The following is a 27,251-nucleotide window of genomic DNA, read 5'->3' as shown; positions in this document are numbered from 1 at the left end:
GTTCTCCATAGTTACTTTGGACAGTGCATGGATTGATTGTAGTCCCTGATGTCTTCCCCTGGTCAGAAATCTTAGAATTGAAAATGTCTGTGATATAAATAAAGAAAGACTTCTAACGACAGCACTCTGAATAAAGTTAAGGGAGAAAATCCTTTTCTTTTATTCCTCAATTTCATTTACGCTCTTAGATGAACAGTTTTCAGAAGGATTACCCTTTTCCTGGGTTGTGGTTAAGTATATGGCAATACATTGCAGGGTTATAGAGGCATAGTTTTGTGGTCCCTAGTGTGACATACAAACAGATTTCTTACATTGTGTGTATACACACACACACACACACACATACACATTTTTATTGAGTATATGGCCATAAGTTTTGTTCAGAATTTTGATGAACACTGCGTGCTCTCCATTCTTCTTTTCTTTTATTCCCCTTTCTTGTTCCTTGGAAGAAAGAATGTTCAGTTCCATAGCATTGTTATGACTGTGATTAACCATGTAAACAGAGATACAGGTAGCTAATGGCAGGAGCAGATAACATTATGGAAAACTATTTTTTTCAGTGTTTCTTTGCCAAACAGTGTCTTTGGGAACAGGAGGTTAATGAGCTGGTTGATCCTACAGGATGCGTAGGAGGCCTTTCAGTTAGCAGTTTGGTTCTAAAGAAACATTTGATCAAATGGAATATAAGAATTGGCACTGGAAATTTGGCAGACATGCAGTACAATCTTAATGACAAGATTTAGAATGAATATTTCAGTTTTGGTGCCAGAGTATAGTAACTAGTGGATGGAATTGCTCATAAAGCATTCAGCGGTCTCATTAGATTGTTCATATTGTCTGCAGGCAGAAGTAGGCTTGGAAGAAGAATCTTTCTCTATCCTTAAAACTGTTATTTAAATAGTGAAATCCAACATCTGCTCCTAATTTAGAACTTCATTCATGTTGTAGAATTAGGGTTCTAGCCAATTATTTCTAAGTTCCCAGTTCACTTTCTAATGGATAACAGTGCGGTTCATAGATGTCTTAGTAATTTAGGTGTGCTGTAGAGACTTACCATAAAGCCTGAGATAACTCAGCCATTTCCTTCAATGTATACTCACTTTTAGGTGTGTGAATAGTAAAGTGAAGTGAAATGGGACTACTTTATATTTAGAGTAAATACTGTTGCTTCCTGATTTGCATTGAGTTGGAGATTTTGTGAATTAGCATAGTAAATAAAATTACGTGTCATAATTATTTCACTTTGTTGGCATAGCCAAATAGAGTAGGCATCCTTTATGATAAAAAAGCAGAGGAGGGAATTGTAAAACATACATCTCTCTTTCTCTGTCTCTCATATATGTAGTCCATTCAAATAGGTAATAATGAACAGATATTTATTTGAAACCTGAATGTAGTATGTGCAGAGGAATAGAATAAATCATTTTTTTTTCCTGCTGGTTTTCACAACTTCGCATAGAGAAGATACTGCAGATGAGTTCAGACAGTTCCTTCCCTTGCTGACCTCACCACAGTTGTCGATCTCTCTAGGAATATTAAAAATAGAAGTTGAACATGTATGAAATTCCTGTTCACCTGTTTTGCAGTGAAGAGTGTAAGCAGAAGCCATGTTGATCTGGAGAGTATAAAAAATAATACTGGAAAAACTCAGTTAAAATGTTCAGTTAAAATATTTCAGCAGTTTTTATTATACTACTTCGTAGGTAATGCTGCAGTGGGAGAACTATTCTTACACATGCATAGAGATGTCATGCTGAGCTTTGCTGCAGAGTTCTGGGGCTGCCTGAAAACACTGCACTGCTATTAAATCAGAAAACATGTAATGTATTATTTGGTTTGAAACCATAAAGATGATTTTTGTTTGTCATACTATGCTCCGCATGGTCTCAAGGTACTTTGCTGTTTAACTCAAATTTCAGATCCTTATGGCATGCAGTAGAAACATTGCAGTTGTTTTTTTCTTATCTACATAAACAACATAACTTTGTCAGAAAATTGAAAATGTGCACTTTGTCCCATCAGCTAAAATGGGCTGTCAGATAATGCTTTCTTTTCTCCACTGCATCAGATGAATGATGTAAATGGTTTTTGGCTTTGGAGTTTTTTGCAAGGCACCAGAGTAAATGATCAGAGTAGTAACATTTTTAACCTTATCTATCATACTGAAACATTTTTTCTGCCTCCAATAAAACATGTCAGAGTCGATTAAGGACATTCTTCAATGAGGTATAATTCACAGATTTTAGTAGCGAATCCAAGAGCACTGAAGTATTAAAGAGGCTGTGAATACTTAATTACGGATATGTTGCCATCCTACCTTTTACTGAATTCCCTTAACACTTTGGTGCTCTGTATCTGAAAATGCTCTTTTCCTCTGATGGTGAAGTAAAAGGAAAAGCCAGGTACAATGGCAGAGCATATGTCACATTGTATCTAGTGACAGTGCAGTGAAAGATACTGCTGTTCTAGTACATTCAGCCGTGCTTATCTGGTACATGAGTGCACATTACTTTCCGTGGGCTTGGATCACTTTGGACAGTATCATTAAATGCCACGTCATTACCTGTTATGGAGTAGTGCTTTTGCTTGAAGTGCCTCCTGGGATACATGCAACAGTAGGAAGAATGATGGGTAAAGATGGAAGCAGCATTAAATTTTCAATGGAAACACTATTGACTTTGACTTTTCAGAAGCCTTATCTGTTAGATGGTGTTTGTCACAGAACCTGTAAGGCTGTGGATGTTCGTCAGTTGAAAGTTGCAGTCAGTTGAACGATATGGACAGGTGAAGGCTCCAGAGGGATCAGCTGGGCTAGCATCGAGCTGGAGGGGGTAAATTGAAGGTTTATTTATCCGATTCACTGTCAAGGTCAGCTTGCTGGAGAGCTGTCCTATGTGTGTTTACAAAATGCCAAAATCCTGGCAAATTGTCTGAAAGAGCCTCCAAATCACTGACCTTTGTATGGCTCACATGAACATGCCAATGTCTTTTAACAGCATCCTTCGAGTGCATTAAATAGTTGTAAAATCAAGCTTTTAATGCTAGCAGTAGTAACTTTATTTTCAGCAATGAGGTAAAAATAAAAGATACCTAATGATGATACAGAGAAACATAAAATAATGAAGCTGTTTCTTATGAAATATAACTGTTAGCATCCACTGCTTTTTTAGAGCACACTTCAGAACATTTTAGAGAGCATTTTGTTTCCCTTCTCCTACAGTTAGAATATCTGAAGTGTTCAGACTTCTTTCACTTTCTCAAATACAGGGTGTTCAGCATATTTGATTTGACTTTCTGTTGTAAAATGAAGGACTAATGTATTATGGTTTTGTTTTACTTTTTGGTACTTTTCAATGCGCATGTGGCTTTTGTTATTTCTTTTTTTTCTTTCTTAATGAGATACTCAAATATTTTTCTATATTTGACTTCAGTTTCCTTTTTCTGTTCCTTGTATCTTTTGTTCTCTCTCTGTGCAAGTCCAATTTTCCAGGTAAGTCAGTTCAACTTGCATTTTCCCCTGAGATGAACATTAATGTCAGTGTGCTGAGTGGTGCTTATGGCCAGGGTAAAAAGGGTGAAATTATTGGCTAGGAATGGATGAAATTGAAAATCAATTCAAGTCTTATCTTGAGAAACTTTTTGAATTTCTTTTACCATTTCTAGCTAGTTGTTAATGCTTGTCTGTCAACCTGAAATGTATTTTCAAATATATAAAAATGTATTTCTATGTTTCAATAACACTTGATCATTTAGGATTTTACTTGTATGTATATTTATTTATGAACGTTTTTGGGGTTTGGCAATGAAATTACATAAAGCACAAAGAAGAAGCAAGCCATTGAAATCTCTTAAAATAGAATGGCTTGGATTGGAAGGGACCGCAGGGATCATCAAGTTCCAATCCCCCTGCCACACGCAGGGTTTCAACTGCGCTCGAGCAAGTACTAGAACAGATGGCCCAGGGCCCCTCCAACCTGTCCTCGAAAACCTCCATGGACGGGGCATCCACAGCCTTTCTGGGCAGCCTTTTCCAGCACCTCACTGCTCTCTCTGTAAAAAACAAACAAAAACCAACCAACCAAAACAAAACAAAACAAACTTCACAAATGTAAATTTTTGAATATGTACTAATTCTGAATATGTGTAATTCCTATTAATTTTATGGCTTTTGTGTAAATCAGTATTTAAGTACTTTTTTAGACTACAGAGATTTTATATGATGGCTGCTAAGGGCTGCGTTTGAGCCTTAATATACTATCACGTGAGTCTTCTGTAGTTCACAGATCACTGACTTGACAGAACTTTATTATTTAATACCTATGTTACAGTATTGCCCAAAGTCCCCAGGCTTAAACAATGCTCTGTTAGAGTAGGTATCTTAAAAACATGGATGTAGACATGATCATTGTCTCAAGTTTCTCAGAGCTAATGTTCTAATTTTAAGGACTAGAAGTCACTTTGAAATGTCTGCATGAGGTCTGAAAGTCTGCATAAACTTTTGCAAAACAAGTTTTGCTGTACGCTAACTTTAAGGTAATGTCAAGGAGGAACAGAAGAAACTAGATGAGATTCTACCTATGTAACAAAGTAGAGCCTGCTTTTATTGTAAGTACACATTTAGACAGAAAACAAGACTGAATTATGATATGGTGCCTCAAGGCACTCATTATGTTTCAAATTCAGACATTAGCCTATGTTTTGTATGCTTTATATTCTGCTTTAATTGAAATCACTGTATTTTCAAATGGAAGATTTAGAAGCTAAAAGAAGGAAAAGATATTGCCCAAGCAATATGTCTGAATTGCGTAATGACTTCTGTGTAATTTTAGCAGTCATATTTTGCAGTATAAGGGTTAATATGTATGATTTACACGATGTTTTGTAAAATGAAAAGGTTTATATTTTGAGCCTGTATTCTAGCCAGGAAATGATGATGACTAAAATTAAAATGTTGTTGAACACTGACTCTGAAGACCCAGAATGCATTTTCTGTATAGACTTAGCCTTTTCAGATGGCATTGAGTATTAGAAAAATAGAGTTGAGTAGAGATGCAGGATTGCCATCTTCTCATCCCTTCAGCTGTCTTCTTTTCATTTCTTCCTCCTATCCTGGACCGTAAATACTGAGTAAGGAGCACTCTCCTGTTAGTTATTTCTTGAAACTAGCAGGAATTAGTTAAAAGTTAAAAATCCTTGTTATCCTAATATTCTTCTAGCAGACTGGAAAAGTTTCCCTTCCAGGGAGAGACAGATTTTCTCTCATCTAACATCTTGAATATGTATGATGAAATAGAATCTTTGTATAGTTAAAAATACTGTTATATTTCTTTAAATTTATCCAAACTCATAAACAATTATTTTTCAGACTTCTCTGGCACTAATTTTAAATATGGAATTTTATTTTCAGAACTCCTACTCTGCAATGTTTTAATGGTGGCAAAAAAAAAACATTTAAGCAATCTTGAGCTACCAATAGTAATATCTTCTCAGGGAGTCTTAGTTTAAAAAAAAAGAAAAAGAAAAGAAAAAAAAAAAAGAGGAAATCACTGTGCAGCATACTCTTGATGTTGGAAGTGAATTTATAAGAAGGACAAATTGCTTGGCTACTTTCTCTGTTAACTAACTAATCCATTGACTTCTATACATAAAATGGTTGCATGTGCTCTTCCTCTTCCAGGCTGTATGGATCATTAAGATTTTGATTTGTCTTGAGGCACAAATCTAGATTCTGGAGGCAGTTTTGTTGCTTTCGGTTGCTAATGCTGGGCCAGCACAGTAGTGGGATATGGGTTTCGGTTAGAACAGCTAGAGTTCAAAGGCTACTGGCAGAAGATAGACCTGCTAAGCATTGTTGTGGCTGTCCTTAACTCTAAAAGTCTTGTTCAACAGTACACATTATCAGACAACGTATCAGCCATATTTCCTTTTTATATGCATGATCTGTATGCTGGTTTCTGGACGCATGTAGAAACTGTGCCTGCTGCGTAATGACACTATAAACCCAAGGGTCTTTAATAACTCAAAACATCAGACCATAACAGTAATCTCCTATGTGACTTCTACAAAAGTTTAGGTTATTTAGTATGCTTTATTCTAGGATACGTTAGGACATTTTTCACAAAGTTTGGATGGAACAGGTTCCTTTGACGTATCTTGCGTTCCTGTTCTTGTGACTTTCTTGAAGTGCCTCACTGAGGTCAGAGCTCTCTTTAAACATCAGTGCTGAAAACGAGATGCGCTGTTTGTTGTTTGAGAAAACTTTCCTTTTGCAGTGGTACCTTTTAAGACTACTGATTATTTAGGAAAAAGGCAGTGGAGAACTCTTGAACGAAGAAATTCTGTCTATTATGTAGCAACCAGTAGTGTTCTGTGACCTACCGCGTTGTGTGTTTCAGCTTTGAATGGTGACCATGGTTTTGAGCACCTTGGTGTACAACAATGATTGAGAGTACTACTTGCTCCTTTTGCTTGAAAGTATGTGGAGGTTTCAACAACATGTAGTGTAAGCACAATAGCTTTTAAAACATAAGAGGAAGCAGTAATAGGGGCCATCATGAACTTGCTGAGGTATCTATCCTAATAATCCTCTGTAAAATTAATCTGTACTTGTACAGTAGTTGCTGAGGGTGGCTGCTTCTTTGCAGATCGATTTGATATTCTGTGGCCTGTCTGTATGGGAACTTCTGTGCTTCATTTTCCGTGATTAAAAAACCCTGATATTCTGTGTTGTGTGACAGAATTGTGACAGTCCATTGAAAACAAAAGTAAGAGAGGAGTACCAAAGTGAAAAGAGACCTTAGTACAAGTCGTGAGTATGTTTGATGAAAGGTTGAAATATGATATTGCATTTTATTATTAGCTAAACCAGCTGCAGTTTTGTTTGTGGCTTCCACACCACTGAATGCATTCTCATCCTCCAACTTCTTTGTTTAATATGCAATTTTTTTTTAGACAAATGTAGAAATATTAGCTAATGTTTAAAAATATAGGAAATGGAAGCAATTAACTGCATTGATTATAGAATGGGAAGGTCTTAATCTTTTGGGCTAAAGAAGGAGCAACGGATACTTTGGCTCTTTTCACCTAGACTGAAATAATAACTTTGTTTCATCAGATATACCTGTTTATAGCAAGGGAAAGGAGACTGAAGGAGAGAGAAAACCAGATCTGTATATAAAGAATGAGGACATGCATCTATTTCTGATTTCAGGAAAAATCAAATGACAGTTACATATATGCTTTGAAAGACTGCATCTTATGACAGAGTCTCAGAAGAGATTACTCGAACATTTTAACTTTATGCCTAACTGTGGTGCTGTCAAGACAAAGCATTATGTTTTCCTATCTAGAATTTTGCTACAGTGTATTTATTGTTTTGCACAAGAATGTTAAAGAAATCTTATCTGTCAACATACAACAACAATGAATGAACAACTTAAATTTACACAAGTAAATTAAATGTCAACTTTATTTCACCAAAATAGGCTCTCCTTTTCTGTTAGCAGAAGTTATAACCATTTTTTTTTTAAATACGTGGTGTTGAAAAGCAATGGATGAGTACAGATAGAGGTGTGTACATCCAACAGGTTTTTTGTTTAATTCGGTTCTGTATGTACTGCAAGCTCCAGGGAAGTTTGAAATTAGGTACTTATAAGTAAGTTCATTGTTGTCACACTGTGTTGCCTCAAATCTTTTCTCCTTCACGAGCTATGCTTTCAAATTTTAGTGTTCCCTCTGTTGTCGTATTGGCTTTGTTCTTGTCCATGTTATTTTGTACTAGTGAATCACTGAGAACCAGTGAAAATGTAAAACAACAACAACAAACAAACAGACAAAAAAACCCCGCACAAACAAACAACAACGAAAAACAAGAAAACCCACAAAATCTCATAGGTAAAGATGACTTGTATTTTTGGCTTAGATGAAATGATGTATTTCTCCAGAGTATTTTGAAGACCTCTTCAATTCCCATGTATGCTTGTAAATTGCCTATTACTGAATAACTCTTTTGGGTGTTACAGAAGAAGGAAGTAAAACAAGTAAAAGAGTGTTCATGCTACTGTTGAAACCTTCCTTGTTCATACATTTCTATTTGTTTGCTGGTCTTTAGAATTAGGAAGCTGTTGGAGCAGGAGTTTATGTTGCTCTAGGCTGGCCTTAGAGACATGTAGTTCCTAAGAAAGGTTCAAAAAGACATTACAGATAAGTGAAATGTTATTTCACAAGGTCTGCTTCGTTGTGTGGAATATTTCTCCTTGACGGCTACATATAAAAGTGTTTATCTAATGTATCCACACTGCGTATACTGAAGGAAAAGGGAGTAACAGTTCTTTATCAAAACTATTCAAATGGAAGGGCATGATGTAGCATAAACCAAAGGAAAAGTTTATTTGTGGCAAAATGGGCAACTCTTGTGCTTTTCATCTCTAATAAATGCACGTTTGCCTACACTGTGTTCATAAATGAGTGCTCTGCCTGGAATATGGACTCTTGGAATGAATCAAACAACTTAAACTGAATGAAAAATGAGAGGACTAGAAATTATTCTGGTAAAGCAAGACAGTATTTATCCTTGTGGTCAGAGTCTGTGAGTAAAGCTCTCTATCTGCAATGTTCAATGTATCTGTTTTGGGTGAAGATAAAAGAATTGCTAATTGAGTTTACAATATGTAAGGCTCTGGGCTATATAAGGATAGGTTATCGTTACCTCTGTATTGTCAGTAGTAAATCTAACTGCGTCTGTGGTCTAGAATTTCTCATCTCATAAAACGATGGTCCAGTATTTTTTGAGCCAAGATATTCTATCTCCAGCATATGTCAGAAATAGTGACATAAGACAGAAACTCTCATAATACTAGCCAGGAACCAAGAGGAATGTGTCTTGTTAACAACTTAGGAAAGATCCAATTCTCAGTGTAACTGCCTTCTAGCAGCTACATGGAAGAGAGGATAAAAATTATAAAATATAACCATGATGTATTTTCCTGATGAAGCAATAGTTTATAATGATAGTCTCTATAAAATTAATTTTTACTTTAACAGAGATGAGTCTAATGGTTTTCAATTATATTAATTTGAGTCATGGGTTTAGTATATGTGGATTTTGCAACCCCTGGGTTTTACTTTTATGTTTTCTCCCTAAAATGCTTGACCTCCCTTTTGCATTATACCCTCCCATTCTCCCTTTGAAGAGAACATCAAGCAGTGATGGAACGGCTAGATCTCCTTCCATTTGCATGAGAATTTAATCTTCTGTGAGGAGCTAATTTTTATTTCATGCATAGTTTGAAAAGAGGTTCTCATGTTCTAAATGGCTTTGTCATAGAGTATATGCTCTAGTGTGAACATCCAGAAGTATGTTATTGCAGTCCTTTCACCTTACTCTAGCAGAGACTGAATCTCTATTTCACATACACTTTTCTAAATCTCTCTCTACATTGGCATGAAATTTGGCACCTTAAAAAATAGATCAGTTGATCAAGCCAATTCATGCTGAGGCCTTATATTTGCAGTGAGTGCATATGGGCATTTTTTACTTTAGGCTATGTTTCATATAATGACTGGAACTAAAAGTCCCTGCCATATATGTATCTGCAGCAAGACACCACTGGAGAATGTTCATTTTAGTGTTTTTTTTTTTTTCTGCTACATTGCGTTTTCTCAAATTATAAGACCCATATCTTTCCTTTATCTTATTCTTTTTTAATCTCTTTTCTCTCTAAAATTGCCCCTTGTCTCCTGTAGTGGTGAGGTGATTGTTGAAGGCTTGGACAGTAATATCTTTATTAAAACAGGAAGCTGGCCATGGAAGGCCAATGACCAATTGGACTTTTTTTTTTCGGAGTGTGAGTGGCATCGATAGTGCAAAGATAGGTATCTTTGGAGCTCTATTCATCATGCATAACTACACAATTTAGGGAGAATGTTGTTGACTTCTTGACAGATATGTTAGTTTTCATTGTTGTGTTGTGGTACTTACTTGTGGATTCGAATGATCTCATTCTCAATTTTCTCTTTTAGGAAAACCATGTTAGTATGAAAGTAGTGCTCTCATATACAGGTGAATGTGCTTGCACGTGCATATGTTCTCTCTCTGCCTCTCTCTCTCTTTCCCTCTCTGTGTGGGGAAGTTGTCAATTGCTGAATGAAGGTCTGGTTACGTTCTCTAGTTGAGGTGTCTGCAAGTCTTAAGTTCAATTTTAATCTTTTTGTGTAAAAGCTTCCCAATAACATAAACACGATCTACTACATTTCAGAAATTCAGTTGCTGTTTAATCCGATTTTATTTCATGCTTCCTTAGATGTATGATTTTTGCCTCATTAAAAATGTTAATAAATTCTATCATTATAATTCACTTTGATGGCACATTTAAGGATATGTCCTCCTGGAATGTCTCTTGGAGAGATGATACCCTGAAAAGAATATGTCTAGAGTGGACAGTACTGTCTGACCTCATTAGCTAGGAGACCAAGAAATATTTGCAAAAGACCTGGGTTGCAGTAAAACCTTGTTTCTTTCCAAGACAGGCAGTAGTTTGGATGACTGGAGTGTCACCTTGGTTGTGTCCTGCAGCTTTCAATCTGAGATGCATGGACAAGCCTTGAACCGGCACTGTGTCAAGCAAATAGCCTTGAAGTTTGTCATGGGTGCCATAGTTTATTACTTTCTTGATGAAATGGGCATTTGTCCAGTAAGAACTTGAGGTATATCTCTGATTTATTCTGCCTGAACAGTTTAAGAGACCTTACCTGATGCAAATTTGGTCTGGATTTGAGCTGCGAGAAAAAAATCTCCATGTGTACTTTTTAAGTGACATTAATCCTCAGTCCATGGTTGTCTAAAACACTAAATGGGTTCACTGAACTTTTTGATATTCATAAGAACATAGTATCTAAATCAGTTAAGATTACATTTATCCATATACATGATATACATTTTTATATAGTGAGAGAAGACAGATTTTAAATAAGTTAAGAAATAAAATAAGTTGGATGAAATGTTTTCAAATTGTCACCATAGTAGTTTGTTCCGTGCTGGAAATATTTTGGGCACCATAAATCTTAGCAACTGATGGAGGGAAGAAAAAAAAGAACAGCAGTTAGAGAACTGCTATATATTTATTTATTTTACTGCTATTATATTTATTTATTTTACAAATGGTAGAATATTGTTTACTGTCATAAAGAAGACATTAGTATGACACCCTTTTCTTCTTCTGGATAAATAGGATATACAGTGGGTTGTTCTTTTGGACTGCATACTCATCTGCTGTTCATAACGCATAGTTTTTCCTGAAAATATTTAGATTTACTCTGTTTAAAATGTATCAAGAACAATCTTCTTGATTAGTGACATCTTTCAAATAGATAAATTTACTTCATGCTTACGTGACTTCTTAGAATGATGAGGGTGTTACAAGCCAAAGTCAGTGCTATTTTCTTCAGGATGATCAAACTTATAATGCAAACCAATATGTATCAACATAACCTTTAAGACAAATTTCATATATTTGGCTTTGAACTTTAAGATATCCTTTATACTGTGTGAAAGAATGAGCTAAGCTACTGAAGTGTTATTAATACATTTTTAGTATTTTTGGGTAAAACTTAACTTGAACTATGAAGATCAAATGCTCTGATCATTTTAAATATCTACCTTGGAGTTTGCAAAGTTAGAAAGGAGTTGGATTTTTTTTTTTTTTTTAGTAGCTGGAGGCAATTATATCTTTATTGACCCTCTGCGTTCACCCCCCTGCTTCAGTGTCAGGTACTTGCTTATTATTATCAACATGACATCTCCTTTCTTTGAAAGGTTGTCCGTCACACTTTGAATCACCTCTATCCATGGTTACATTTTCTAATCAGTTCACATGATTGAGCCTACATCAAGTGATGCTTTACTTAATTTCTTTCCGTTTGTATGGTGTGATTCTTGGAGGGACCCTCGTCAAAATTTTGGAGGGCCTTGTCAGTTTGAAAAGAACATGACCTTTAAATCGTATCAGTATGTTTGCTGGTGCATAAGGGAAAGGAAAAGGTTCATAGTGATGGAAAACTACTCTTAAAATGAAAAATAATTCACTTAGTGGCAGCATGCATAGGAAGTTAATTTGTTTATATTTAACTGATTTAAAAAAGAGAATGAGGAGAACATGTTATTTGAGCAATAAAGGGTCCTAGCAGTGTTTCTTTAAATTTGGTTTATAAAATGCTATCTCTTGATTTTGCCCTTCAGTACTTATAATAATAGGTAAAAGTAAAAATATTCAATTGTTACAGAATAGATGAAGGTTAATTCTTTGAAATTATCGAACTTGTTACTTTGTTGCACATTCCTTATTGTATCTGTGGTTACGCTATTATTGCTTAGTAATTCAGTGTTAATTTTTGTAAATTTTGTCACTGACTAAAGTAGCAGAGTTACATTTTATATAAGTTTAAAGTGCATGCATTTGTAAGTTCAAAAGTGGATAAATCAAATTAACACACAAGATATACTTTTATATTGTGAATGTCAAAAATTCTGAAAACACGGGGAATCCATCTGAACTTCCTAATGTGGGTAGCTTAGGCAGATGCATGCTGGTGGAGCTGAGTAATATTGGGTACTATATATAAGTTTCACCGCCTTTAATGGCTATGCAAACTGTGAATGGTCAAATATGCTGCAGTATCTCAGTTGGTAGCATTGACTATTTTTTCTTCTTCCCACTATATTCAGAAGTATGTTACTTTTATGCTACTTTTAGTTCTGTTGAAATGGTTGAAATCTGGTTTGTCATGGTTTATCTTAAAATTACTTGATGTTATATCCAGAAGGTCTACCTGTGACTTTTTTAAATTTCTGGGACGTTTTCAGTTGTTCACCATTGTAGATTTTGTGATACGAGGGGAAAAAAAAAAAAAAAAAAAAAAAAAAAAAAAGAAGCATAGGAGTTTGATTATTATTGAACTTTTTTCACATTTTGTTAAAGGTTCACAGTAGATGTCAGATCCTTTAAGTGGAAAAGCGTATAGTGTGTGATCAGTCAAAACTTCTGTAGTGAAAGTGTTTGTAGTCCTTATAATCTTGTGACCTATCACTATCTTCAAACTTAATAGTATTCTCACTGTGTCATAGAAGGATCCATGCTTACTTGCCAGAGTTCTTATTTTCTAATACTGGATCTCAGTCTTTCATCGGGATATCAGCCTAGTCCAGCCAATCTACCAAAATCCAGGTTGATAGAGGTCTTCTGTTGTGTTGACTAAAAAGACATAAACAGGTACGAACAGGTTAATCTTTACTCTCAGTTTTTGTCCTTGTGCATCACTGAGTGACAGTCGAGTTCATCTTCCTTTATTCCCTGGTTTTCATCTTAATGAGTAGGAAAAAAACCCCAAAATTCAAATACTTCCTGCTTTTTATCACTTTTAGCAGGAACTCCCTTGATCAGCTCCAGGCCCAAATGCATACAAACACTGCCTCTTTAGTGCAGGATCAGTGGGTCTGGGCCTGGATGTTGGCCTTTCAGAGTATTTGATTTGTATCATTTCTCTAATTAAAGTAATGAAATCATGCCTGTTAGCATCTAAAATGAAGGCTATTCATTCAGCTCAGGTATGTAGGTTTTCCAGTGTTGAGGTGTACCAACTTTTATGCTTAAATTATGTAGTTCATGGCATGCAAATAGCAAATATTTACGACATTAGGCATTTATACGTGTCTTATTCAGTGTTAGATTTCCCTGTGTGAAATAGGGTGTGTGGATCTGAGGCCCTGAGGAGAACAAGGCAATTGATATGCACATTATATGCATTTTACGTAGGCATTTTGAGTAAGGTTTTTTTTGAGCCTTTTGTAGTAATTTCATCATATTTCATGATTCATTCATATATTTATCCCTTATGCAATTCTACCATTTTATTGATTGCTCAGATAAGTGTTTTCTCTGTGCTTGACTGTATAAAAGAAGATGGCAGAATGGGAGATATCAACAGCAAATTTCCAGGATGATAGCAATATTCAGTAGTATGTAACATGCATTCCACTTCCATGGAAGAAGGGACAAACATTTTTACTCATCACTGTTGGCTGAGACTTGAATTGCACTAATATGTGAAGCCACTGCATTCTGCAGTTGTTTTCTTCTGGATCAGAAGTAACTTATACAAGTTCTCGGCAGCTTTAAAAATACTGATGTTCTACAGTTTTCTTTGTGATCCCTTTCTTCCTCAAAAAGTTGAAAACGGAAAATTTGTCACTTCAGCTTCGTGTGTGATGGCCTCAATGCATCTTTTTTTTCTTTCTTGTTTGACTGTCTAATTTGCTCACCTCTCCCTCTTAAAAGCACAAAATTGTGTGTTTCAACATTTGCAATTTTCTAGAAGCTAAAGGGCTCATATTGTAATGCTTTTATCACTTTCCCAATTTGTGGTGCATACATTGATATGATAAATATAGTTTTGTATCTTGAATCGTCTCACATGCAGAATAATAGCCTATGTTCCTTATCACCTTCATCAGAATGTTCCACATGGAGCAAATGCGGTGCTGAACCCTTAAGGAGCACAGTGAAAACCAGAGCCCAAGGTTCCCATTTACCTTCTCCCTACTCAAAGAAGCTTCTGAATGCTGCCTATTAAATAAATTAAGTGCATTGTCTGGGGGAGGTTGAAAGACAGGGATCGTCCTGACCTGCGCTGTAGTTGTGCTATGCTGTTAAAGGACATCGTGTCTTAAATATGCTGGAAGTAATTAACACTGTGTTATAATAAATTACAAAGCAGACTTTTGGAAGATTTGTTTTACCTTTCACAAAATGCTAATGTTTATTTTGTTTTCATTTCATTGTATTGTCTTTCATTTTAAAATTACAGCTTTACTACAGTAAGCTAATTTCATAATATTGTATTAACCTAATATTACATAAATTACATTTGTCAGATTTGGGCATTGTTGTAGATGTACAAAGCCCAAATTTACTACCAAAGCTCTCCAAACACATGTATTCATAATTTGCTACAATGAACCATATGCCACAATATAGCATTAAGGAATTACGCTTTCTAATGCCAGGCACAAATTCTGCTGCTCTTTCTGCAACTGTTCTAGGTACAAATAGAAACAATATATTTCTAGCTTTTTTTTCCTTGTTGCAATTATGAGCAAAAAATGTTACAGTGAGGGAATATTTTAGCCACCTGCACTTTTTTTTTTGTCTAATTTTTAGCTGTATGTTGCCTTTGAATGGTATTGAATATATGCAGGGATTGCAGCAGTCCATAGGTGTATTTTCTCTGCACACTATTATAACTTTAGGCCTGGGAGGAAAAAGGTAATAGAAATTGGCATAGCAAATATTACAGAGTAGTGAGATCTACGGCTTTCTTTTACTAGAGAATCGGAATGCTCCCAACTAAAGGATTTAATCGTAGCTGCCTGCAGTTTTGCATGTGGTGTTTTCCACTTGCAAGGTGTAAGGTTCTGCAATGTAACCTAGCTTATTCACTCCTTTCAAACAAAGAGCAGAAATGCTTTCTGCGAAGGGAAGGGGAGAGCTTGTGCAATTGTGGAACATCTATAGGTTTTTAAACACACACTGTCTAATCAGCCTCTGACAGATCCATTGTAAATCAAAGGTCTGGTAAGTGGGGATGCCAGAAATGTTTGATCTCATTCCAAGCCTTGAAACAACTTGCTTATTTTTTCTGCAGTTTGGCTCCTCACTAAAATAAAACATTGAGAGATGAATGTTCTGACAGGTCATTGTGTGTCAAACTGTCACTCTGTAATGGTTACATATTTCAGCTGGATTGAGGTGGTGGTGGCTGGGGGAGGTCTGAGAGAAAGAGAAAAGGAGGGAGAGAGAAAGAGACAAAGAATAACAAGATTTCTGCTCCTTCTTATGGCTGATCTTCATTTAAACCAAACACTTGTCATGTTCAGGGGAAGTTTTATAAATTTTTAATGATATTGGGTACAACTGGTGCTTTGAAATTTGCTGTACTTTAATTTTTTCTTCGTTAGCAAAGGTTCGCTAATGCATTGAAGTGCTAAGAGCGTGTCCTAGGGATGCCATGATAATTGTGTTGTTAATAATATTGTGGCACTAGTAATGTTCTCCTGGTAATCAAGCCATGAGATTTTTTTTTAATATATTCAGTTATTACACTGCATCTCGTACAAATCATGTCAATTACAATTGCCAGTCTATGACAGTTAAAATAATTGTATACGTTTTCTAGAATTTTCCATTGGCTTGGCTAATCAAGCTAAAAAAAAAAAATCAACGCATTATTTGCATTAATTTTGTTTCTAGTCTATTTCTACTCCTAAATCATTTGTCCATCTACTTCAAAAGGCAGAACAGTAAGTATTTTAATAATAAATATACAAACATATTCACACAGTACCGTAATATAAGCATGCTTCTGCAGTGGTAACACGGAAGATTCTCTAGGACTCATTTGTATATGTGTGTGTAGATGGACATATATCTGCTAAAAATATCATTGTCATGTAGAAAGTGTGTACTTGATCAGAAATTTATAAAGATAAATTTCCAGAGGTGTTTATTTTAATGTTTTTGAATGTTTGTGTGTGTGTGTGTACATATATGCATATGCTCATATGGAAAGATACCAGCCTGTGTGTAGGCACTGATATTTTGTGTCTGTCTTACAGATGATTGTGTAGTATTGCATCTGAATACTTATTTACGTTAAAAATCGATTAAATAGTTGCCAACTGAAAAGGAAAGCAAGTTCAGCATCCAGGCATAAGCCTTCTGTAACACTGGTATCTCCTGCCTAATGCTTTCGCTTTGTTTCTTCGAAAACAAGAGGCAAACAGTAAAAACTGGCTCAGCGTTCTGTCACCGGACCAGGAGACATCCCATTGTGTTGGCTTACTGTGCCATCATGGGGAGGGGGAAATGTGCGATTATTTCTACATTGCTTCCGCATTTTGTCTTTCTAATATATTTTATTTTTAATTTTTATCACCGATGGAACGTGCCGCCCTGACTCCAAACGTGAACTGTCGTTTCTTTCTCAGGAGAGTTGATTTTTTTTAGCATTTATTTACAACAGCTGCTAAAGGAAGACAACAGGGGTGCAGAGGAAACAGGGAGTCAGTGTATGGGATGCAAAAATATACAGAATGATAATATTATTTCCTTTCTCAAAGAGGTACAACGCGCTGAAGCAGTGGTAAAAAAGAAATCGCAAAGAGGTGTATCAGTAGTACATGAGCAGTAACCAAGCACAGCCCAGCGGTAGTATATGAGAAGGAATAACAAGTAACGGATGTAGTAATTACATGAGGCGGAATAACGAGTAGGCATGGAAGCATTTGAGAAATAACAAGTCAGCTGGCAGTGGTATTTGAGGAATGACAAGTGAACATGACAGTATTATTTGAGGAATAATAAGAAAGCTTGGTGATATTATTTGGAGAATAACAAGTAACCGGAGCTGCTTTCTCTAGGCACTTTCCCCTGCTGTTATCTTGTGAAGAAGGTGCACAAAAGAATAAGTGGTCACAGGTTGCAAGGGTCAAGGAAACAAAATGTTTTTTTATGCAATAAGCTTCTACTAAACATGGCTTGAACAAATCATCCCTCAAAATGTAGAATTTATTCCTCAACTTTGCCTGGAGGTAAAAGTGGAAAGAACAGATTTTTTTTTCTTTTTTTTTTTCCTCTGGCCCTGTGAGTCCTGACCATAGAGAATGAATGGCTTTAGAACTGTACCCAGACAGAAAAATCAATGCTTCATATCAGGAGGCTTCAGGGGTTAGGCTCCCATGTTCATGTCAACAAGGCTATTGGTTTTCTTAATACTCCAAAGTTATCGTTTCCTCTCTGCAGGAGCCCACCACTGTGACTTGTGTGGTCACGGCTATACAACAGCATTTTCCCTTGGCCAACAACCGTGCTGGCAAAAAAAGAATTAATTGTTGATGAGGTACATATTTTTCCAAAGAAGACCATTAATGAGTACATGAAAGTTAGTATTTGCTGACAGGGTTCTTTCTATAAAATTATGCCGGTTTGTGTACTTTTGTGCTATTGGGGTTGCTACAATTTCACTGATCTGATGTTGTGAACAAAAACATTACTGGGATAATAATTATTAAGTATTGGAATTAGCAGCATTAAACAAAGTGTGTTTCACTCCTCCTCCTGCTCCCCATCATCTGGGTGTTCCTGCTATTGGTGAGAGACTGAAAGGCCTCTGCTTCTTCTGGTCGGATTCCCTTGGAGCTTTGTCGTGTCACTGCTTTAATCGGAACATGTGGGTTTGTTCTGTGGTCATCGCTTCTGCGTTAATCGCTTCTCCCTTGTCAAGAAAGTCTTACAGTTTGTCAATAGAATTATGTTACATGAGGTTAAAATCCTGTTGCTACAAATAATACTTTTTGTCATCAGACAGTATTAAATAGACTACCTGGAAACGAGATCCCTTTTGAATTTTTGTCAATTTAATTAGTGTAACAACTATGTTTGGTTTACTGGGCAGGAAAAATCTGAGCTTATACACTATCAAAAGGAAATCTAGCTACCGTATGGCTCTGGTATCATCTCAATTTGCATAAGGAAAGCTGAGAGCTTTAAATGTTGCACCAGGTGAGAGGGGCTTTTCACAATATGGTTAATTTGATGGCTTCTCCCTCCTGCTTTCCCCCTTTAAATATGTTACCAGTGCTTTCTTTTTTTCTTTCTCCCCTGATTTTTTTTTTTTTTTTTTCCTGTACCATCTTTAGTGACACAGTGCTAACACTGAAAATGCTAGTGGCTACAGTGAGCATTGCTCACCCAGAGCAATCGGATGAAAAGGCAGTGCAGATGTAATTTGTTTTCAATGGCTGTTTCAAAAGAATAATTGTGGTGACATTGTGGGATCAATATTATAGATTTTTGTTTTCAAGTACACTGTATGTGTGGTGCTAAAGGGAGGCAGGAAATATAACACTGCAGCCTGAATACAATAAAAATGGATTGAGGTCTGTGGGTATTGTCGGCTGGTAGCCATCATGGGTTTGGAACATCATTGGTGGGATTACAGCGCTTGTCCTCTGGGCTGCTATTTCATTGTGAGTGCATGCACATTTGCTGCAGTTTTCCTCTTCAGCTCCTTAAGGGACCTGCTTACTGAACTTGTACAAACTAACTGGAGATGAGGAGCTGCGAACGCTTCTTCAGTTTTCATCTCTAACAAGTGGCAGGATTAAAAGACTGGGGGTTAAGGTTTGCCACAGCATCAGTTAATTTGCCGGGCCATGCTGCTAAAGTAAAATGTGTCACAGCAAAACCTGAGGTGGGGAGGGATGGATTGCACACGTATATGAGCGTTTCAATTCTCTTTCTGTTCCCTGTCTCTCCAGGCCACCGTGCTAGATAAAACTTCTTTAAGGCACCTGAGAGAGAGAGGGAAAGAACACCTCCAGAGAGCAGCCTGCTGATAGAACCTACTTCTAACAATATGGTGAGTGTCATTTTAAAATACCATGAGAAATATGATGTGGTGATCAAGGACTTCCTGCTTTAAGGGTTTCATGTATCAGGGTAACTAGACAAAAAATGTAGTTCCCAGGGTGAAAATTATATTAACAAAGAATTAGTAATAAAGCTGAATAAATGTAATGAGATGTGAAAGAGAGTGCATAGCACATTTTTTTCTGTCTTTCATAATTAGGCCCTGAAAGAAATGGAAATTCAGACAAAACACCTTCCTCATTACCAATTTAAATATTGGAAATTAAAATGTGTTGTTATTGGATGGCCAATTTTTTTATTTTTTGTGGTTTTTTTTGGGGGGTGGGGGGAGCGGAAGGGGGAGCCTGGCAAGGTAAAGATGCTTCCTTTGGTGGCTGTTTTAGAAGAAAGGATTTTGCAAAATGGTTCTTAACTGATTCTCGCTCCTGGATTCTACTCCTCCTTTCTTTGCTGAAATGATATTTACCCAAACTTTGCTGACAGCCTGCATGCTACAGGGGTGGCCCAGAATCATCCTTTGTTATTCTCACCAGCTATTTTTCATATCTATTAAATCTCATAGATTCCTAGTGTAAGTTGGAAAAACAGTATGTGCTTAATTTGAACCAATTAATTCCACAACAAATACACTCTCTCTTGGCCTCTTTTATAAACCAGAACATCAAACAGCTGTTCTCCCATCCCAGGAAAACTAGCATGTAACTTTTACTAGCGAATATTAGGTGAAACAAGACACCAGACACAGGGATCTATCTCAAACATAAATCATGTTTATTTATTAGCGACTCAAAGCATGTACGAGAAACTTTTCATGAAGTTTTTATTTCTACATTTTATAAATCTTTGGAGTAACAGTGACTAATCTCTAGTTCCTCTCCTCTGTCTTAATGTTTTGTTCAAAGCATAAAACTCCTTTCTAACACTGAAATAATATTCTATCTGAAAAACAAAATATGCAAAACAATGTTGTGTTATGGGGACAGTTACTAACCTCTGAGCTGGGTTCTAGAAACTTAGGCTATGCTTGAATTTACTACCATGTATGCTCAGTCTGCATAAGTATATCCTATCTATTAAGTACATTTTGGCTGGTTTTGTCTGAGTGAAGGGAGCTAGGTGACACACACATATATATATTTATCATAAACAAAATACTGAAAGAAATACACACATAGGTCTGGGAAGTATTTCAAAATGAGAAAAGGTTAGATGAGTTCTGAGCGCTTCATCTGTATTGGCCATCTCTGTGATGTGCTTTGTGATATAGGGCTCCACTCAGTCTGGTGCAGGAGCTTTGCCCTGAGCTCTTGGAAAGCAAGTGGATTCAGCCTCCAAATACTTCTGCTGTATCACTCCTCTTCTTGTCTTATACCTAAGGAGATTGTGCAGATCTGGGAGCAGATCTGCATCAACATCTTCTGGGAGTTGTTGGCAGCTATTATCATTCTGAACTACTGTTGCTTTAAACTGTACTTGGCCACACAATCTAGTGCAGATGCACTTCCAAAACACATGGGTGGAGTGGAGGTTGTGAATTTATCATACTGACTCTACGTCTTTGCTTTAAATTTTGAAAAGAATAGGAAGACGCATAAAGCTTTTACTTCTGTGAATTTGTCTAAACCGTATCTTTACTACAATTGCCACTGTACTTGTAGGCACGTGTTTGAATAGTCTTTCCTATAATTGTTCTGTATGGCTTCGTTTTTCACTTTTGTTTTTGCTGTCCCTGAGGACAAAGGTTCTTTAAAGCCAGGTCAGTTTTAGTATGGATGGTCTGCAAAAGAGATGGGGGTTGCAAATTTCAGGTTTGTGCCCTCTGTGTTGACTGGTGGAGCTAAGCAAAATCCTGTTACCCATCACATCCCTTTTAAGTGTCCACAGGACTTGTCCGTGCTGTTCTTTTAAAATGCTCTGGCAGGGAGACAGAGCCTGATATGGATTTGATTCAACTCTGATACCTTCATTCTTCTTGTGCCCATTTTTTTGTATGCTAACTCATATAAATACCCTTACAGGAGACCTTAGTAGTAATGAAGCTCTGCCCATGGTATAAGCCTGTGGTTTGCTATGTTTTTCTCTCTTAGTACTTTGCTGCTATTGCTCTTCTCCTTTGCTTCTGGTGTTCTTCACCATTGCAGTTTCTTTAGCAAAACAAAGAATATTATTACCTTGAGGTAAAGCTAGCACACACTGACTTTGTGTGGAATCAATCACTTTACCTTTTCTACCTTTGCAAAAAACAAAATATAATACAGAAAAAAAAATCCTTCCCACAAGACTGAGTAGTCATTTCTTCTGACTCTTTCTATATATACTATCTTTCAGTAGCTGTGTTGTTTCTACATAGAGAATGTGAGTATCAAACATGAATTTACCGACATGGCGACCTTGTAAATGGCTTTGTAACTGGAACAAGGCAGGTAATCACCAGCTGCTGACTGTATGAGAGAAAATGAAAGTTGCATTTACACCATAAACTGCATATTTCTTGATTTCAGAGCTGGTGGTTGATTAACCTTACTGTAAATCTATATTAATTTTCTCAGTGACTTTGTTCTGATTCTTTAGAAGGAAATGAATAAATGGCTTTTTCCTAGTTGTCATAGTTTTGGTTGGGTTGGATGGATGCAGTTTTCTTTGTAGAGTCTTGTATTACGCTATGTTTTTCTGTGTCACCAGCCAATCTTTTATTTATTCTCTTCAAATTAGTGGTGTGTTATATTTCATGGAATAGTTTGTGTGCAATCTTCTTGCCAATACAAAGATATTTAAACTGTAAAATGTCCTGAAGGTCTCCAACTGAATTGATCTACATTGTTTGGAAACGCTGCTAAAATATTTGCATTCTTGTTGAAGTGTGGGCCCTGAAAATGTGTGTTTATGGGATCAGCTTAAAAAATGTCCTTTTATATTAAGGCAGATTTTCAAATGCAGGTCTCGGAAGTCAAACTTCCTGTGGATTTTTTTTTTTAAACAGGTCTTGATAAAATTTTCCTTAAGTGCACTCTTTGCACTCCCTAGAAGTTACATAACTGAAGTATTTTAATTATTTCCATGATGTTGGTTTGTTTTGAAGTATCTATTTTGTCAGACTCAAACTAATTCAGTGTTCTCCACTTTATTGTAAACTGATGCTTTTGTACATTGAGTGCTTTCAGAATCAACTTTGAGACTTTCACATTTTGTATACAAGGCCAAGAAGATAATCAGTCACCAGTGCTCTAAACTTTTTTCTCTATTTATCTTCTTGTTTTTAATATGATTAAATGTGTTACCTGGGTTACCAAATTATTGCTAAATCTTTGGTCTTTTAATAGTAATTTTGAGGTCAAAATTTTACCTACAATAAAAAATACGTGCATCTGTACTGAATAAATATCTAGGTGTCAATACTCTGAAATTAACAGTCGCGTGCTTCAAGACTTATTTCTCTCTATATAGAAATTGTTCTTTAGTTGTTGTTTTCAAATCTGGTCACAGGTGAAGAAAACAGGATAGTGAGCAAGGGCATTGGCTTTCTCCCAATACTTTATCTAGACGTGAAAACTGAAGATCTGATGTTTATTTCATTAACATGATCCAACTTGTCCAAAAATTCTTCTTTGAAAAGACGTTTCCTTTCAGCTTGTGGCTAATGATAGATATTGAAGCAACTAAACACCAGGCTAAAAGAATAGAAGGTGATATAAGAGATGTATAAGCGTAATAAGGTACCTTACTGGCAAATAGTCAGCTTTAGAAATATCACCTGTACTTTCTATGTTTTCCATTATTTCTTGTCATGAAAGCTGTATCGTGTGACAGAAGGGTATTGTGAGTAGAGAATTCTAACAGTTTTTGTCCTGTATGACTGAGGTGAAGATTTTTTGATGTCACTCGCTGGCAGGAGTATTAAGGACCTAAAATGTCTTGTTAATGGCTAATGCAGATGAGCGTTCTCTTTCAATGACACTTGTAAAAGAATGAGTGAAGTAGAGGCAAAGATAATGCCATCCCTGATGTGTTATCGAACAGCTAGAAATGTTCACCAACAGAATAAACAAAGGATTTGGAGAGTAACTATGTGTAGAAAAACTGAGTGTTTACCACAGAAGAAAATATACTTTCATACTTATTTTTTACGCCCAAACATTACTCTTTGAGAGTTGTCATATTTTATGAAAACTTTTATTAACACTTCCCAATGACCTTACACCCATTGTGTTTTTATCAGTCCCAAGAACCGTAATCTGTTTAAAATATTTTTTTTATCTTTATAAACACAATAAAGTAAGCTGTCTTGCACACAGATTTGTAGATCTCATTAGAGATGCTTTTTAAAAGGTACTCCATCTCTTGGGAAGATGATGACAAGTAATCTTGGCACACAAAATTTTCAGACCAGAATAGTTTGTTAAAATAGATTGTTTAATCTTTCCAATATTGTTTTTTGGAGCGGGTGTACTTTTTAATTGTACTTGTGCAACACTTTATGACTTGAATGAGAGAAAGACAGGGGTGTCTGAAAACAAATGTAGTGGCAATATCAGTTAGTAGATAATATCAGATCAGGTAAAAAAAAAAAAAAATTAGCCGAAGTATTTGTTTAAGTTTTCAAGCATTATCAAAGTCATGAAAGAAAAATGGCAGTTTTAAAACTCATTAAAGTTAACATTTGTCTGTATTGTAAATGAGGAATATTCCCCAGGGTAGTTAGCAGCTTTGGTGGCACAAGATGGGGGTAATTTTTCAGATGTACTGTTTCCAGTGGGCCAGTGTCCTAAGGCTTTGCTTTAAATGGCCTTTTTATGCAGTAGGATAATGGGCAGTTTGTGCATTGCTAAATCAGCCCTATTTTGTTAGGAATGTTACAGTCAGGGCACTTACAATTTGTCAGAGGAAATGCAGAACATCTCTACAGGAGTCTGTTTAAGAGGACATCATTTCTCGATAAGCTCTTGCTTAGGTCAACATGCAGCACTGCTCTTACACTATTCCCCTGTTGCTTCTGCCACACGGGAATGCTCTGATTTATTAGAATTGCACAAGTCATGTCCTCCGCCTGACTGAACCCGCAATGTGGAAATTTTCTCCCCTCTACACCCTTCTTCCCTCCCCCTTATCAAAACAAAATGTAGAAGGTTACTGTAAAACCCCCATAAAGTATTTCTAAGAGGACTGTTTCAGTGAAATACCCATATATCATACAGCATAATTATTGTATAAATGCATCTTATAAATGCATCACAACTATTGTGCGTTTGGAAAGCGTGCAATTTAAGAACATCAGCTGTTCTCATATTCTGTTGTTATGCTACTGTAAAATGCCTGTGATTAAGTGTAAATGTAAAATGTGAAGATTGTGAACTTAGTGAATCTGATACAAATATATCCATATATTAAAGATGTTATAATTTTTAACCAAAACATAAAAAACCAAGCATCAGCACAAATCCAAAAGTCAAAGTGAATTGCAATGATTGATACTAACAATGTCCTGCCAAATTTCTAATTGTATTTCAAATTGTGGAGACGTTTCTCCCATAAAACTTGTTCCATGAATGATGATTCCTTAGTCAAACCTGCTTTAAAAACTATGTCCAGTTCAGTGTTGTGTTCATTTCCTCTTTGGCAAAGGTGCTAGCGCTCTGGTATTCAGGCTTCTATTCCTGAGGATCTTTGATTTTGGTTCAGCATTGTGATATTCTAAACCCAATGCAGCCTAGGACATTTCTAGTAAAAGAAGGAAGTGATGAAGAGCTTTATTATTTTTATGTTTGTTGCCAATTGTAATATAAAAAGAAGAGAAACTATTTTGAAGGGATCAGAGCTGTTCCTCCCCCCCCCCCCCCCCCTTTTTATTTTTTTTATTTTTCCTCCTGCAGCTCTGGAATTCAGCTGTCTGTGCAAGCATTTTTGCCCAGAATATTCTATGCTAAAGTTTCTTTTAAAGGGTGTCTGGGGTGACTGTGAGGAATCTTCCCTAGAAATGAATTAACTCCATTATTTGGACTCATTCCTTACTTTTTCTTTTTCCCACTGTAAGCTGCTGTTTAGCACTCTCTTTCATCACCTCTGCCTTTCTCCCTATATTATCTTTCTGTGATGCTCAGGAATAAGGATGATGATTATTGTTATTACATATGAGTTAGTTTGAACAGGTTTTCTCAATTTGTGTGAACTGTATAAAGATCTTTCTTACTTGCAATTCTGTGTGGTCAGCCCTTCAAGGACCAGAATGATCAAAGGGAGAAGAGGAGATGCTCCTGGAGCAGGTAACCAGAATAAATAAAGAACACAGAATGGAAATTGCTAAAAATAGATGTTGGTGTCCCTTGTTCTCTCTATTTGCTATCACTTCTGCAAGTGATGCCACTGAAACATAACACCGTGGATGACATTAGCTATCCTCAACAGGACAGGCAGTCTGGGAGTAAAGTGCTTGAGCAGATAGCAGGGATGGGAGAACAGGGCTGAGGAATGGAATACTGTACCATAGGCTATGTAATGAGTGGGTATTTCAAACCAAGTACTGAGCTGTACAATGATTAACAGCAGAAGTACCTTCTGCTGGCACTGCAAAGTAGTGTGGCTGCACTTCAGTTTGATATATAGGTAGCTAAATCAGTATGATTAGACTGTGCAAATTAATGTAACTTCATATAGGCATTGCCTGGAGAAGAAAGAATTTTATTTTCAGAAATGCTGGATATTTGCAAATTTCAGCTGCTTAAAGATTGCTTAGAAAGAAATGAATCTCTGGTGTGGAGCTGTTGTTTAGCCAGTGACAAAGATACAATTTTTAAGGTAAAGAACAAGGAAAAAAGAATTTATGAGAAAATATAGAAAAAGGAAAAACAAAATAGTATTTAGAGTAAGGCAAATTATATGAAATGAAATAACACGACAAAGCAGATAATCACCAGAGTAAAATGAACTTTATTAACATTGTTAGTATTTTTAGGAAAGTGTTAAATGGATATTGAGGAAACTGATATTATCATACAAAATTTGTCACTTTGCAGTCACTACTTGACATCCAGTTCTTTTTTGTTTACTGCCCATATAAAATTGTTCTGCTAGCCACCGTTAATTTTCTAGAGTATTACAAAGAACACTATTTGCATTCCTTGCAGAAAGCTTCAGAGCAAAGATCAAGATCTTTCCCCAGAAGTCAGCTGCAGTTAGGGAGCTGTCCTTTTTACGTGGAGTACCATCAAGTCCTGTAAAAAATTTTGGATTATGTTTTGCCTATGTTTTTGATATGGAAATCTTTCAAATTCAGATTATTTCCTGATGATTAGGCTAAATGGTTCTGACATACCTCCTTTTAATTTAGTTAATGAATTGTTAACTCTGAAACCTAGTGATGACACACTAAACTGAGACTACTATTTTTATGTCATTTTGCATCCTTTTTGCAGAAACACTCAGGTACTTCAGTGTCAGTTCTCTGACACACTGCACCTTGTCAGGAACTGTTAAAGACAATCTCTTCCTTGCCTACAGTGGGGCAGAACTGCTTCCTGAGAGTTCTTTGGGTGTCCTCTTTCAGAGGGGCTCATAAAGAATCTTGTCAGTGTCCCAAAGGCATTGAAAGTAAACAAGCAAAGAGTACAAAAGCTGTGTTACTTCTGAGAGGTGGTGTGAACTCTATTTGCTTTAATTACAAGTTGAAATGTGGGCTATTGGAAGAGTTCAGTCAGCGATGAGAAGTGACGTTTGGTCATTGAGTTCAGCTGTGGTTCCTCCACAGTTTTACATCTGTTAAAATTTGCTGGATTG

General features: G+C 36.2%; 1 long non-coding RNA gene across 1 annotated transcript in view; it reads left to right on the top strand.

Annotated features, from left to right (window-relative positions):
• The window catches only part of LOC146543483 (uncharacterized), a 71,978-nt gene that overhangs the window by 22,500 nt on the left and 22,227 nt on the right, over positions 1-27,251 (top strand). The window contains exon 2 of the long non-coding RNA XR_014886157.1: positions 19,373-19,473. This is a non-coding gene — a long non-coding RNA (uncharacterized LOC146543483). The remainder of the gene's footprint in view (positions 1-19,372; positions 19,474-27,251) is intronic.

The sequence above is a fragment of the Meleagris gallopavo genome, chromosome 13 (assembly GCF_905368555.1).
Source record: "Meleagris gallopavo chromosome 13, MGAL_WU_HG_1.1, whole genome shotgun sequence".
NCBI lineage: Eukaryota > Metazoa > Chordata > Aves > Galliformes > Phasianidae > Meleagris > Meleagris gallopavo.
This window is presented reverse-complemented; position numbering and strand designations above follow the sequence as displayed.